The sequence below is a fragment of the Saccopteryx bilineata genome, chromosome 4 (assembly GCF_036850765.1).
Source record: "Saccopteryx bilineata isolate mSacBil1 chromosome 4, mSacBil1_pri_phased_curated, whole genome shotgun sequence".
NCBI classification, from domain to species: Eukaryota; Metazoa; Chordata; class Mammalia; order Chiroptera; family Emballonuridae; genus Saccopteryx; species Saccopteryx bilineata.
In genome coordinates, this window is record NC_089493.1 from 285,615,389 (window position 1) to 285,627,864 (window position 12,476).

The window sequence follows — 12,476 nt, forward strand, 5'->3', positions numbered from 1 at the left end:
TATAAGACCATCTCACCCCACCTCTACGCTCCCATTCCAAACCCTAAAATCCAACCATGAAGAACTGTTTATATTTCCCCAAAGACACTCTGCATGTCATCTCTCTGGGACTTCACACAAGCAGTTCTCACTGCTTGGAGTGTCCTTCTCCACACAACTCTTACACATCCTTAAAGTCCCAACTGCTATGTCCCTATTCTCTTTGAAGCCTCCTTCCTCTGGGTACTCCCTACTTGACCTCTCAAAGCACTTTGAAGTTTTCAGCTATTACATTAGTCTCCCTAGCTGGCCTGTGTGCACTTTGAGAACAGATACTGGGTTTTATTTTATTCTGTATATTTCCAGAACAAAACCTTGCTTGGTTGAATAAACAAAGGAATATATGTTCTATAGCAGTACTGTCCAATATGGTAGCCATGAGACAAATGTAGCTAATGAGATGTGCTCTAAGCATAAAAAACACACTGGATTTTAAAGACTTAGTGTGGAAAAAGTGTGAAATATCACTGATGATATGTTTTTTATTTAGTGAGAGGAGGGTAGATAGTAAAACAGACTCCTGCCTACACCCTGACTGGGATCTACCCGGCAACCCCTGTCTAGGGCTGATGCTCGAATCAACTGAGCTATTTTTAATGCCTGAGGCTGATGCTCAGACCATCCTGAGCACCCAGGGCCGACACTCAAACTAATTAAGACACTGACTATGGGAGAAGTGGGAAAATAAGAGGAGATGGAGGGGGAGAGAAGTAAATGGTCACTTCTCCTCTTGTGTGCCCTGACTGGGAACCAAACCCAGGATGTCCATATGCTGGGCCAACACTCTATCTACTGAACAAATTGGCCAGGGCCATCCGATGATTTTTTATATTGATTAATATTACAATAGTATTTTGCATATATTGGGTTATTTTTTTATTTTTACAGAGGAGAGAGGAGAAGCAAGAAGCATCAACTTATAGTAGTTGTTTCCTGTATTGCCTTAAGCGGGCAAGCCCAGGGTTTAGAACCAGTGACCTCAGTGTTCCAGGTCGACATTTTATCCACTGTGCTACCACAAGTCAGGCCTATACTGGGTTAAATTATATATGTAACTTAAATTAAACTCACCGGTTTCTTTTTACTTTTTAAAACACGGTTAATAGCCTGACCAGGTGGTGGCGCAATGGATAGAGCGTTGGACTGGGATGCTGAGGACCCAGGTTCGAGACCTTGAGGTCCCCAGCTTGAGCGCGGGCTCATCTGGTTTGAACAAAAAGCTCACCAGCTTGGACCCAAGGTCGCTGGCTCCAGCAAGGGGTCACTCGGTCTGCTGAAGGCCCGCGGTCAAGGCACAACATATGAGAAAGCAATCAATGAACAACTAAGATGTTGCAATGAGAAACTGATGATTGACTGCTTCTCATCTCTCCATTCCTGTCTGTCTGTCCTTGTCTATCCCTCTCTCTGACTCTCTGTCTCTGTAAATAAATAAAAAATAAAAAACAAAAAAAACCAAACACGGTTAATATTTAATAGGCCCTGGTCAGTTAGTTCAGTAGGTTAGAGTGTCATCCTGAAATGACAAGGTTGCAGGTTCAATCTCAGTCAGGGCACACATGGGAAATGACCGATGAATGAACTGAGTGGAACAAATGAATGCTTCTCCTCCTCATCCCCTCTCTCTCCCTTCCTTTCTCTGACTCTGAAAATCAATAATAATAATAAAAAATTAATCCTTGGCCAGATAGCTCAGTTGGTTGGAGCGTGGTCCCAAAGCACAGAAGTTGCCAGTTTGATCCCCAGTGAAGGAAAATACAGGAACAGCTCCATGTTCCTGTTTCTGGATCTCTTGCTCCGCCAGTCTCCAAAAACAACAAAAATAAATACAAAACATTAAATAGAAAAATATTAAAGTACATATGTGATTGTCTCCTAGCTTCCTAATTGCTTTTCTTGGTTTAAACCATTCCCCACACAGCAATCAGAATGATTCTTTAAAATGTCAACTAAATCAAACATAGCTGAGGCTCATTATTAGCGGTTATGGTCTATAAATTTGCCTCAAATACTGACTTAGCGAATATCGAACCACTGCTCCTGGGAACATGTAGGGTCAAGTTCCTGCCAGCCAGCCTCTGGTCACACTTGCATATAGATCAATACATAACCATGTTTTACGAATGTTTTTATTTAAAGACACTTGTTTAATATATATTATTGATTCAATGTTATTGAATCAATATAACTCATGCCTTAGGAAGCTTATCTAACACATCCATTCTCTCTGAAAAGCACACCACAGCCTTCTTGCACTTAAGAACATTAGGTAGTGCTTCAGCACTTTGAGAGCTACTTTATTTTGTTTATTAATTATTTAAACACACACACTGAAACATCAATTTGTTCTTCCATTTATTTATGCATTCATTCACTGACTCCTGTATGTGCCCTGACCGGACTCAAACCTACAGCCTTGGGTATCAGGGCAACACCCTAAGCAACTGAGGCACCCAAGCAGGTCTGGGAGCCATTTTAAATGGCAAAATCAACCAAAAAACGTAACACTGACAAAAACATAAGCACGATACACACACTAAAAAGACACTAGCTTCCAGTACCAGAGCTGAAACAATAAGAGTGTTGCTTATTAATCTCAGCTGGAAAAGTATACGTCAGGCAACAAAAATCTTTCCTATTCTATGCATGTCTGTAGAAGGTATACCGCCTAAACTCAAATACAACGTAGAGAAAGGAAGGTGTTCACCCTCCGACAGATGCCGTGGTGCTGACCTAGGTTAAGAGGAAGAGCAAATGGGGTCTTCCCACTATATCCTAGTCACTCTCTAAAGGTCCTCGTGCCGGCGAAGCGCCTCCGCTTGCCCTGATGTCACCAGGGCTAGGCACGTGTCGCCCCAGCCCCGCCCGTCCGCGTGACGCCATAAGCCCCGGCCTTTCTCCAAAGCCTGCCTGCCTTCTTAGGACAAACGCACGAGAACGAGCTGCGGAGGTGGCCGTTCCTGGTACTGCGGCCGCCGCAGGTGCTGGGTAAACGGTGAGTGGCCTCGGCCATTCGAATCGGCTTGCCTTGGAGCACCCCACAGCAGGGTTGGACTCTCCTGCCCTTCGGGGGGAGGGGATGACCTCGGACCGCAAAGCCCCCTTGCCGCCCCCGCCCCCGGCGCTCGCGCGGTGCATCGTGGACACTGTAGTCCCCATGGTGCGCAGATTGGTCAGATTTGCGCCTTGGGCGCACGAATGGACTACATCTCCCAGAGGTCTTTGGTCGGGTGGGGGGCGGTTTGCGCGTAAGCCTGGCGGGGCTGAGGGTCTGGTCCTGGGAGCTGCTGGACCCTTCCCTTCTCGGCGTTGCTCGGCCTTGGGCGCCCGGCCTTTCGAGGTAAAGGGGCCCCGGGGTCGGTGCCGTGGGTCTGTCTCCTGCTCCCAGGACGCTGATGCGATCCAGAGCGGTCCTCGGGGTTTTGACGTCGTACGGTCGCTGGATTGGCAGTCCACTCGCGGGGCTGCAGTAACAGCTTAGCCAGGCCGAAGCAGGCGGGCGCAGGGACTCGGTGCCTCAGGAGCTGTCGGCCCGCTCCTCGGCCTCCTGCGTATTACAGTTCTCACATCCTATGTAGGGGAAATACCACGTCCGCTTTTCTGCGTTAGCTGTTTTCTCAAGGAAAGGGAATTGTGAAGAGGGTCCCGGCAACGAAGAAGTCCCTGCCGAGCTCCTTGGTGACCTTGCTCTCCTTCCCCTGCCCGCGCCACCTCACCAACATCAATAAATCCCTGCGCCCACTCTGTGCTGGGGCCAGGTTGGGAGGCAGTGAGCTGGCCTGGGTTTGGGTTCTTGTCATCCAGGATCTTGGTATAATTGAACACGCGTCATGCGAGCCCGGGTTTGGGTACTTGACTTGTTTATTGGTGTGTGTTTCTATTTTCCTCTAAATGTTCCCAGGAGGCCTCTCAACAAGTGTCAGATAAGGAGCAAGCAGCGGTTTCTCCAAGTGTGGGCCTAAGATCACCTGCGTCAGAATTACAACGACTGTTGTTAAAAGGGCCAATTCCTGGGGCCCACTCCTAGAGGTTCTGATTCAGCAGTTATGGGATGTGGTCCAGAACTCTCCATTTTGTAAGCTCCCCCAGGTAATCCTCAGGCACACTTGAAGCTGAGAACCTCTGTCCCAGAATGAGGAGGATGGAGAATATGGGGCAGAGCATTTATACCAGCTTTGTATGTATTCTAGGGCTTGCTGCTGGCCGGGCAGTGCCTAGGCAAGTGTGTATCGGTATTTGTTTCTTCCTCAGGGCAGACCTGGTTGGGAGAGGTATGCCAGCTCTGCCTTGCTCTCTGACCCCCATTTAATTATGAAATTTTCAAACATACAGAAAAGTTGAAATTTTACAGTGAAAACCTATAGAACACCATCTAGAATGTATAACATTTTACCATATTTTATCATAGATCTGACTAACAGTCCATCTTATTTTAATGTGTGTCAAAGTTGTAAATGTCAGTCCGGTTTCCTCCGAAATGATTAATCATGCTTATAATTAAGTAGAGTTTTAGAATTATTCTTGCTTATTGTGTTTTAACTACGGTAGCCTTGAGTATTTGAAAGTCTGTCTCCCATCCCTGAGGAGCTAGAGGTTTTCCATAGGATGGTCCCCTGGAACTGGGAAAGAACTTTACATGGGCTCTTAGAGATTTTAGAACAGCAATTTAAAATCATCCGAAGAGCAGAAACTTGAATTGTGTGACATAGAATAATAATACTTCAGGGACCAAAATAGATTTGAGGGGCAACTAATGGAATGTGCCCTGGTGGCCAGGTTGCCCCAGCCAATCACGTTGGCAATAATTGATTTACATCATCAGTTTGCATGCTCTTTTTCTGCTCTTTACACCAGAAGCTTGCCTCATTTGATGCTGCTGGTTTGATATGTTCTCTGAAGCCCGGCCTAGGGGAACAGAGCTGCCTAGCCCTGTTGATAAGCCTTGAATCCCTTGGGCCCAGGTACTTTATTCCATAGCTTCTTCAACTGTCCGAGAGAGAGAAGAGATAGGTCCTATGAAAATTTATCTCCACTTTCAGAAACTCATGTTTTTACTCATGAACACTGAGAAATGCGTCAGTTCCTCACGTGGAGAAAGGAAGTCTTGCTGGTGAGCTGGTGGCAGGCAGTGGGAACTCCCGCAGAAAATGTTGGTCCTTGGTGGGAGGAGAGCAGAGAACCAGGCCAGCCGTGGTGGCATGAAGTTTATTGTGCCCTCGTGGGGGAACCTAGAAATGGAACGCACCGAATGGACATGTGCTGGTTTCTGTCACAGAGGGCGTCTGTCTCCTCATCTCTACGCAGTCAGGACTCTCCCAGAGAGTCCTTGGGCAGACCACTCCCTGCATTGCAATTTAGTGCTGCAGAGGAGAGGGGGTGCTGGGACGAGCCTGGGGCAGAACCCCTCCCCCATGAGAGGGCTACCCACCTGGGGATATGTCCGTCTGAGCCTGCGGACCACCGTGCTACTCTGGATCAGCAGGCTTGGGGATAATGGTGGGGTCCTGGGACTAGAACTGGCCCGATTTGGCAGACCACACTGGAGGCCCCTCTGTTACTTCCAGCTGTGTGACAGGCTTTTGCCCGCCCAGAGCCTCACTTGCTCTGTCTGTGGTAGGTGACAAGCAACACCCAGGTCAGATAAAGACCTGTATCCCCTATGTGTGCTGAAAAGACAAGGGTCCCTAGCGTTAGACAAACTACGAAACCGTGCAGTGCAGGGTAAGGAAGTCCAGTGACATTCTGCTTCTGTCCATGAAGGCAGCTATGATGTGTTGTTGGTTGTGTAATTTTTCCAGAAGACACTTCTCAACACCTTTTGGTGCTCCTCATCTATGGGTGCTATGCATCCCCTGCGTGGTCTGTCTACCGGGTGATCAGCACCATCTATTTTTACCACAAGGAGGTGTCACGAGGGTCCGTTCAAAATTGAAAACATGCTAGATATGTAATGTGTTCAGCAAGTGTTGATTCAGTCCGAATTCAGATCTGTTCCAGGGCCTGTGTTGTTCTCACAACGGGAAATAGCGGCCAGGGGAGGTGGAAGGTGGTAGAGAAGCATGGATGGCTTGCCTGGTTGGGGTCTGAGGAGAATCCTAACCCCTTGTTAATTCAGGAAGAAGTGAAATATGGTTGTCTTAGTTTTTTTTAAATTTTTTTAATTCATTTTAGAGAGGAGAGAGAGAGGGAGAGAGACAGAGAAGGAGAGAGAGAGAGAGGAGAGAGATACAGAGAGAGAAGGTGGGGAGGAGCTGGAAGCATCAACTCTCATATGTGCCTTGACCAGGCAAGCCCAGGGTTTCTAACTGGCGACCTCAGCATTTCCAGGTCGTGGTTGTCTTAGTTTTGATTAGCATTATAATAAATAAGCATTATAATAAGCAGCCTGCCTTGCAATTCACAAGTTGGGGACACAGCAGGGAATGACATCTCTTTTGCATTGTGCACCCTTTATATGTGCTTGGTGCTCACCTGGCAGTGCTCTCCCCCAGGTTGCACAAAGCAGCCAGAGCTGCTAAGTGACTTGCCCAAAGCTGCTAAGTAATGGCGAGCCAGTTTCCAGACCAGCTCTCCTGAAAGAGGGGAGTGGGGGACATGTGGGCTCTCTGAGCCCCATCGGGAAAACTCCATGGAGTTGACTGTGACTCAGGAAAGGGGTTTGTTTTCCTGTCTGGGTTTTTGGCCATAAACAAAAGCACTTTCATCAAGAAGCATGGACTGCATCTTAGCTGGGGCCGTGTTCTGGGCCAGTGGCTCTTGGTGGGGGGGGAGGGCATTTGGGTAAGGAATAAAAGCATGGGAAGCCTAGTTAATTGAAGTTAACCCCAAATCTCACAGATTTGCTTATTTAACAGACCTGTGCCTTGTTCTGATGCAAGTGGGAGAGTCCCCGAGTTCTGTGGTGGGGGAGAAGAAGGAAGGACAAAGACTCCCCGGCAGGGAATTGCAGGAAAGGGTCCGGTTTGCTGGAAAGGGGGGGAGAGCGCTTGGAAGCCGAGAGAAGGGTCTGTGGAGGGGTCCGTTGGTGGGGCGGGCAGGGTTTTGTTTGGAGAAGGGCAGACTACAGTCTGGAGGCTGGAGTGCAGGGTGGTAGGAGGAGATCTGGAACTCAGGGCCAGATCCAGACTTCTTTTCTTAAACCTGGCCAGTAAACGAGAGTGGATCTGAGAGCTCTTTGAGCCATGGCATTAGCAATACTTGCCAACAGGTCAGGATTCAGGTGCAGAGAAGAGTCTTCAAGGGCACCCAGACATCCACCTTGGTCACTGGGGTACTGCTAAGTGAAACAGGACCCACGAGACAGGGAAGAGAGCTCCTGCCCAGGGGGACTAGCGAGGCTGTGTGCCTTGCGACGTGCTACTTTGGGCTGTGGAGAGACTGGCCCCAGATACTGTCCCTGCCCTTTGGGAGTCGCCAGTCTGGCTGAGGAGGCTGGGCCCTTGACCACCGCTTTCTTTGTCTCCCCTGTTCTTAGTGATTGTTGGTCCAGGCATAGAACCTCTGCCCGCCTTCCCGCAGAGCCTAAGTAGGGCCCACCCAGTCCCTGAGGGGGCCTCAGCACCCCACACACAGACCACCCCTTGTCTCACCTGGAGCACTTGCTGTCACGGATTCTCGTTTGAATTTTGCTGAATATCTTAGTAAATTATTCTCAAGTGTGAGCTGGCTTCCCAGCTGGATTTGCGGCACTGAGAGGTGGGACCACAGGTGAGCGATGGCCACGGAATGTTGGCTAAATTTAGGAGTCAGCAGTCTTGGTCTTTTCAAGGAGGTAGTCACTTGAAAGAAGAAACAAGCCTGGATAGTGATGGCTCTGCTGACTAAAGCTGGTTTGTTGTAGAACTCCAGTCCTGTGCTGCTCCAGGCGGAAGGCCTCTCGGGATCGTGGGACCGACCGCTGCTTGGCGCTGAGACCTGCGCCCTCCATCCATATGCTGTGCTGCCTGAGGCTCAGGCCCCAGTGTCTGTCCCGTGTAGACGGGACAGGTTACCTGTGTGTTTACATGCTCTGCCTGGAGAGCACGGCGGCCACACTGGGACCTGTTTCCCTCAAGTGTAGCCTGGTGAAACTAGCCTAAAAGCTGGGCCCGCTATAGATGGGGGCCAGGCATTATAAGCTCCCCCAGCTCCAGTAGCCACCTGTCACTGACAGGACTTTTGGGGACCCTGATACGTACCCCAGGCAGAGTGCAGGATGTGGATCGCTGTGGGACAGCCCGATTTCTCAGGCCCTCATCCCACTTGGCATTGAGGTGGGCGTCCTTCCGCAGCTGAGGACCTAGCCCTTCTCCCTGTGCCGCCTGCTAATCCTCTCCGCCCTCAGTTCTCTCACTGTCCTGGCACCTGCTCTGCCAGCCTTGCTGTGTGGGCACCCTGCAGACCTCTGCACTCAGCCTTTCTTTGCCTGGACCTTGCCACAGCTGTACCCATGCTTGCTCCTCATCTCTGCGTCATTTTGCCTGAATGTTCCCTGAATGCCTCCTACTTAAAACATGAGTCCACAGCTCTCCTCTTCCTGCTCTTGTTCCTCCCCAGTGAGCCCCACTGTCTGCCGTGCTGTGTTTGACCTGTGGCTGTGCTTTACAGCCCCTCCCCCAACATAAGCTCCATCAAGGCAGGTGTTGGTGAAGTCCTAAGGTGCAGGGACCATGGTCTCTGTGTGCTCTGTTGCTCCAAGTCTGGGAAATAGAGTTTTGAATACAGTTGGAATCCCAAATGAACGTTCAGTGGTTAGGTTCTAAAGTTGGTTGTTCCTATCCTACAAAGCCCTTGAGTGGCCCGTGAGCTCAGAGGCTCTGACATGTCCCCCAAGAAGACAGCATGTGCACTCCTGAGTTCCGTCCCCTGCTGAGCCCTGCCCTCACCAAGATGAAAGAGGACGACTGGGCAGACCATTTCAGTGTTTCTTTTCTTGTTCCGGGTGCATAAAATCCATGTAAACTCACACGATGAAATTCCACTATGGAAAGCACTTTGCTGGGAGTGTAAAATGTACAAGAAAAGAGGGCAGAGATAGGTACACTGGAAGGGGTATTGGGTGTGAGTCGGGGCACCTCTTGAAGCCAGGAAGCAGGCAGAGGGCACCTGTCTGGCCAGCTGTTATCTTCAGCACTGTACCTGGTCCCACCTTTGGAGGGTGCTTAGTAAATGTTTGAATGTCAGCTGAGACTTTGGACTTCCTGATTTCTATGAGGTTTCCAGCCTGAGAGGTGTCTCCTGGTGTAGGAGTCATAGAGCGATATACACATGGCTGGAAATAAGGCAGTCCCAGATATGACACGTGCTCCCATTTTTCCAAGGAGAAGATCCAAAATAGTTCTGTCCCAGCTGGCAGGAGTAAACAATTCAGGTCAGATGTCCATTTACAGTGACGTGAATTTAGTTCAACTTCCATATACTATTTCACGTAACAATTTAAAACACTGCTTAGATTTGTTCCCACTCTTCCTTCTTACCTTTGTGTGACTTTATGTCCTTGTCACAGATGCCAGCCCCGTGTAATCATCAGTGCAGGTCAGCTGAGCACCGCTGCCTGCCGGGACACATCCACTGTACTGTTCTGTTTTTCTCAGGTTCCTTTCCATTGATCCTGTCACATCGCTTCTTACCATGTGCCCTTTAAAAGGGTGTTTACAGCAGCATCCATCCATTGCAATTATGGGGTCTCATGCAGGGAATAATTACTTATCTGTTACATGTCTACTGGTTTCTGGCTTTTTTCTTTTGGCTGATTCCACCCAGGTGACCTCTAGAGCATGCCACACTGCCACTATGGTTACCACAACTAATGTTCTTCACCCAGCAGTCCTTTGTTGAGAAGACTTGAGATTGCCCTGTCATGTTGGGGATTGTAGTGGTGCAGAGACATGGCACTCAGTGTTTGCAGGGAAAATAGGAGGGCTGTAGTATATATGTATTGAGGTGGATACAAGAGCTCTGAGCTTGTGAAGGCAGAAAGGCAAAGCCATTCTCTTGGGAGTGGAAAGGTTTGCTCTCTCCCAGTGACTGAGGGGACTGGAGCAGGGCCTGGCGGCAGGCTGAGCTCCTCCTTTGGGCCAGCAGGGTCAGCAGGCATTGGTGTCTGAAATTAGACGCTTCCAACTAGGTGGCAGGGACTGTGTAGTGGCCACGTGGCTTGGCTGCACTTAAAAAGCCTTGCACTTTTTTCTGGATCAGGATGGTATGTCTTGATCTCAGATAACTGGTTAAAATAGAGTCAGTCTGAAGGCTGTCCACTTTGTGTCAGCTTTACAAGGGTAGGTTTTTTTCTTTTCAGGGATCCATTTTGATTGCCTAAATGGTGGTTGTTTAGACTCACTGCATTTCTAAAATTAATCTGCCTTTTAGTTACCAACGCCTGCCTGTCCAGCAGGTGCGGATGACTTGTTTCTTCACTGTGAGTGCAGCTGTAGCTGTTTTTCCCCCTTTGCTCCTCATTCTCTCCTGTCTGTACTTCCTTCTGTGTCAGCAGTAGACACAGCACCAAGCCCCTGAGTCCCTGTCCTGCCAGGTGGCAGCTCTGAGGGCCTGGGGTGTACCTCTGGCGCCAGCTCTAGCTAGTGGCCTTGCGTGAGCCCTGGAACCTCATCAGTCTCAGTTTTATTGTGTGTCTGTTGGGGTTTTCTTACCTGTCCTTGACTGTCAGGTGACCTGTTGACTGTCCAGGTAGGGTCTCCGAGGCTAGAACAACCTTGGGTGGCCTTAGGCTTCCAACAGCAGGGCTAAACCCTCAGTTTTACTGGAACACTGTTGGTGGCCTGGTACAGAGAACCGACCCGTGCTACCATACTCACAAGAGAGCAATGTAAAGACCAAAACACTAGAGAGAGAACAGGCAGACAGCCCAGTGCTCCTTGGAGCATTTCTTTTCCTGTGGGCAAAACTAGATTACAGTCAGAGTCACCTTTCTGGACTTATAAACTTAGCGCAATTATAGTGACCATTTTGAGGAAGAAACGTCAAAGGAGTTGCCCATACTAAAATAATTAGAAACTATACATAAATAAAAAGATTGTGTGTGTGTTGATATATAAACAAATCATTCAAAATCCCACTACCCAGCCTGACCAGTTAGTGGTGCAGTGGATAGAGCATCAGACTGGAACGCGGAGGACCCAGGTTCAAGACCCCAAGGTCGCCAGCTTGCGTACAGGCTCACCTGGTTTGAACAAGGCTCACCAGCTTGAGCCCAAGGTCGCTGGCTCAAGTAAGGGGTCACTCGGTCTGCTATAACCCCCCCCCCCCCCCCCCGTCAAGGCACATATGAGAAAACAATCAATGAACAACTAAGGTGCCACAATGAAGAATTGATGCTTCTCATCTCTCTCCCTTCCTGTCTGTCTGTCCCTATCTGTCCCTCTCTCTATCTCTGTCACACACAAAAAAACAACAAACAAATCCACTACCCAGAGGAAACCACTCTTAACATTTGGTGTGTAATATACACTTGACCCTTGAACAACATAGGCATTAGGAGTACCAGCGTCCCCTGCCCCCGTGAGCAGTCCTAAGTCCATTTTGACTCCCCCCAAAATTAACTTCTAACAGCCTACGGTTGACCAGAAGTTTTACTGATACATGAACAATTAAAATTTTATATTTCTTTATACTGTATTCTAATAATAAGGGAATCTAGAGAAAAACTTAAAATCATAAGGAATAAAAAATACATTTACAATATTTTTTGGAAAACATTTATATAAGCAGATTCTTGCAGTTCAAACCTGTTTAAGGGTCAACTGTATATGTAAATACACACTTCTAAAGTAGAACCACACTACACATACTGCTTTTTTTGTATGACACAGAGAGACAGAGAGACAGACAGGCAGGAAGGGAGAGAGATGAGAAGCATAAGTTCTTCATTGTGGCTCCCTAGTTGTTCATTGATTGCTTTCTCATATGTGCTTTGACCCGGGGGCTCAAGCCGGCGACCTCAGGGTTTTGAACCTGGGTCCTCTGCATCCCAGTCTGACGCTCTACCCACTGCACCACCGCCTGGTCAGGCACACATACTGTTTTTACACTCTTTCTTTACTCCATCTATGTCAGGACTGTCCTTCTGTCCGTAGAAATAGATCTGTATTATTTGTTGCAGAAGTGAATACAATTACACTGTATGGGGAACCCAGATGGGTAACTAATCCCTGTGGTGGACCATCAAAACATTGATACTTAAAAACAGTTTTGTATGTGAATCTTTGCTCACATGTTTACTTATCTCTAGGACAAATGCCTGGAAATGGAAGTGAGTCAAAAAGAATGTACAGTTACAAAACTGTCCTCTACGAAGGTCGTCCTAACCTGTTCTGCTGTGGCCCATATGCTGTTGACGTTCTTGCCACGGGCAGTCAGAGCAGTTTGCCAAGGCTTTGACAAGATTCAGCATGATGAAAATTGTACAATTATTATTGTAATCATCATCACAGTTCCTAGAA

General features: G+C 48.4%; 1 protein-coding gene across 6 annotated transcripts in view; it reads left to right on the plus strand.

The window, feature by feature from the left end:
* Nucleotides 1-2,367: 2,367 nt before the first annotated feature.
* CDIP1 (cell death inducing p53 target 1) overlaps nt 2,368-12,476 on the plus strand; it is a 30,363-nt gene continuing 20,254 nt past the window's right edge. For 2 of the 6 annotated variants that reach the window (XM_066275050.1, XM_066275047.1), the window contains exon 1: nt 3,058-3,379. The gene's annotated coding sequence lies outside the window, so the exon portion shown is untranslated. Of the gene's footprint in view, nt 3,035-3,057; nt 3,380-3,940; nt 4,129-12,476 lie in introns of those variants that run through there. The other 4 variants (XM_066275046.1, XM_066275049.1, XM_066275045.1 and 1 more) reach the window with 4 other exon arrangements.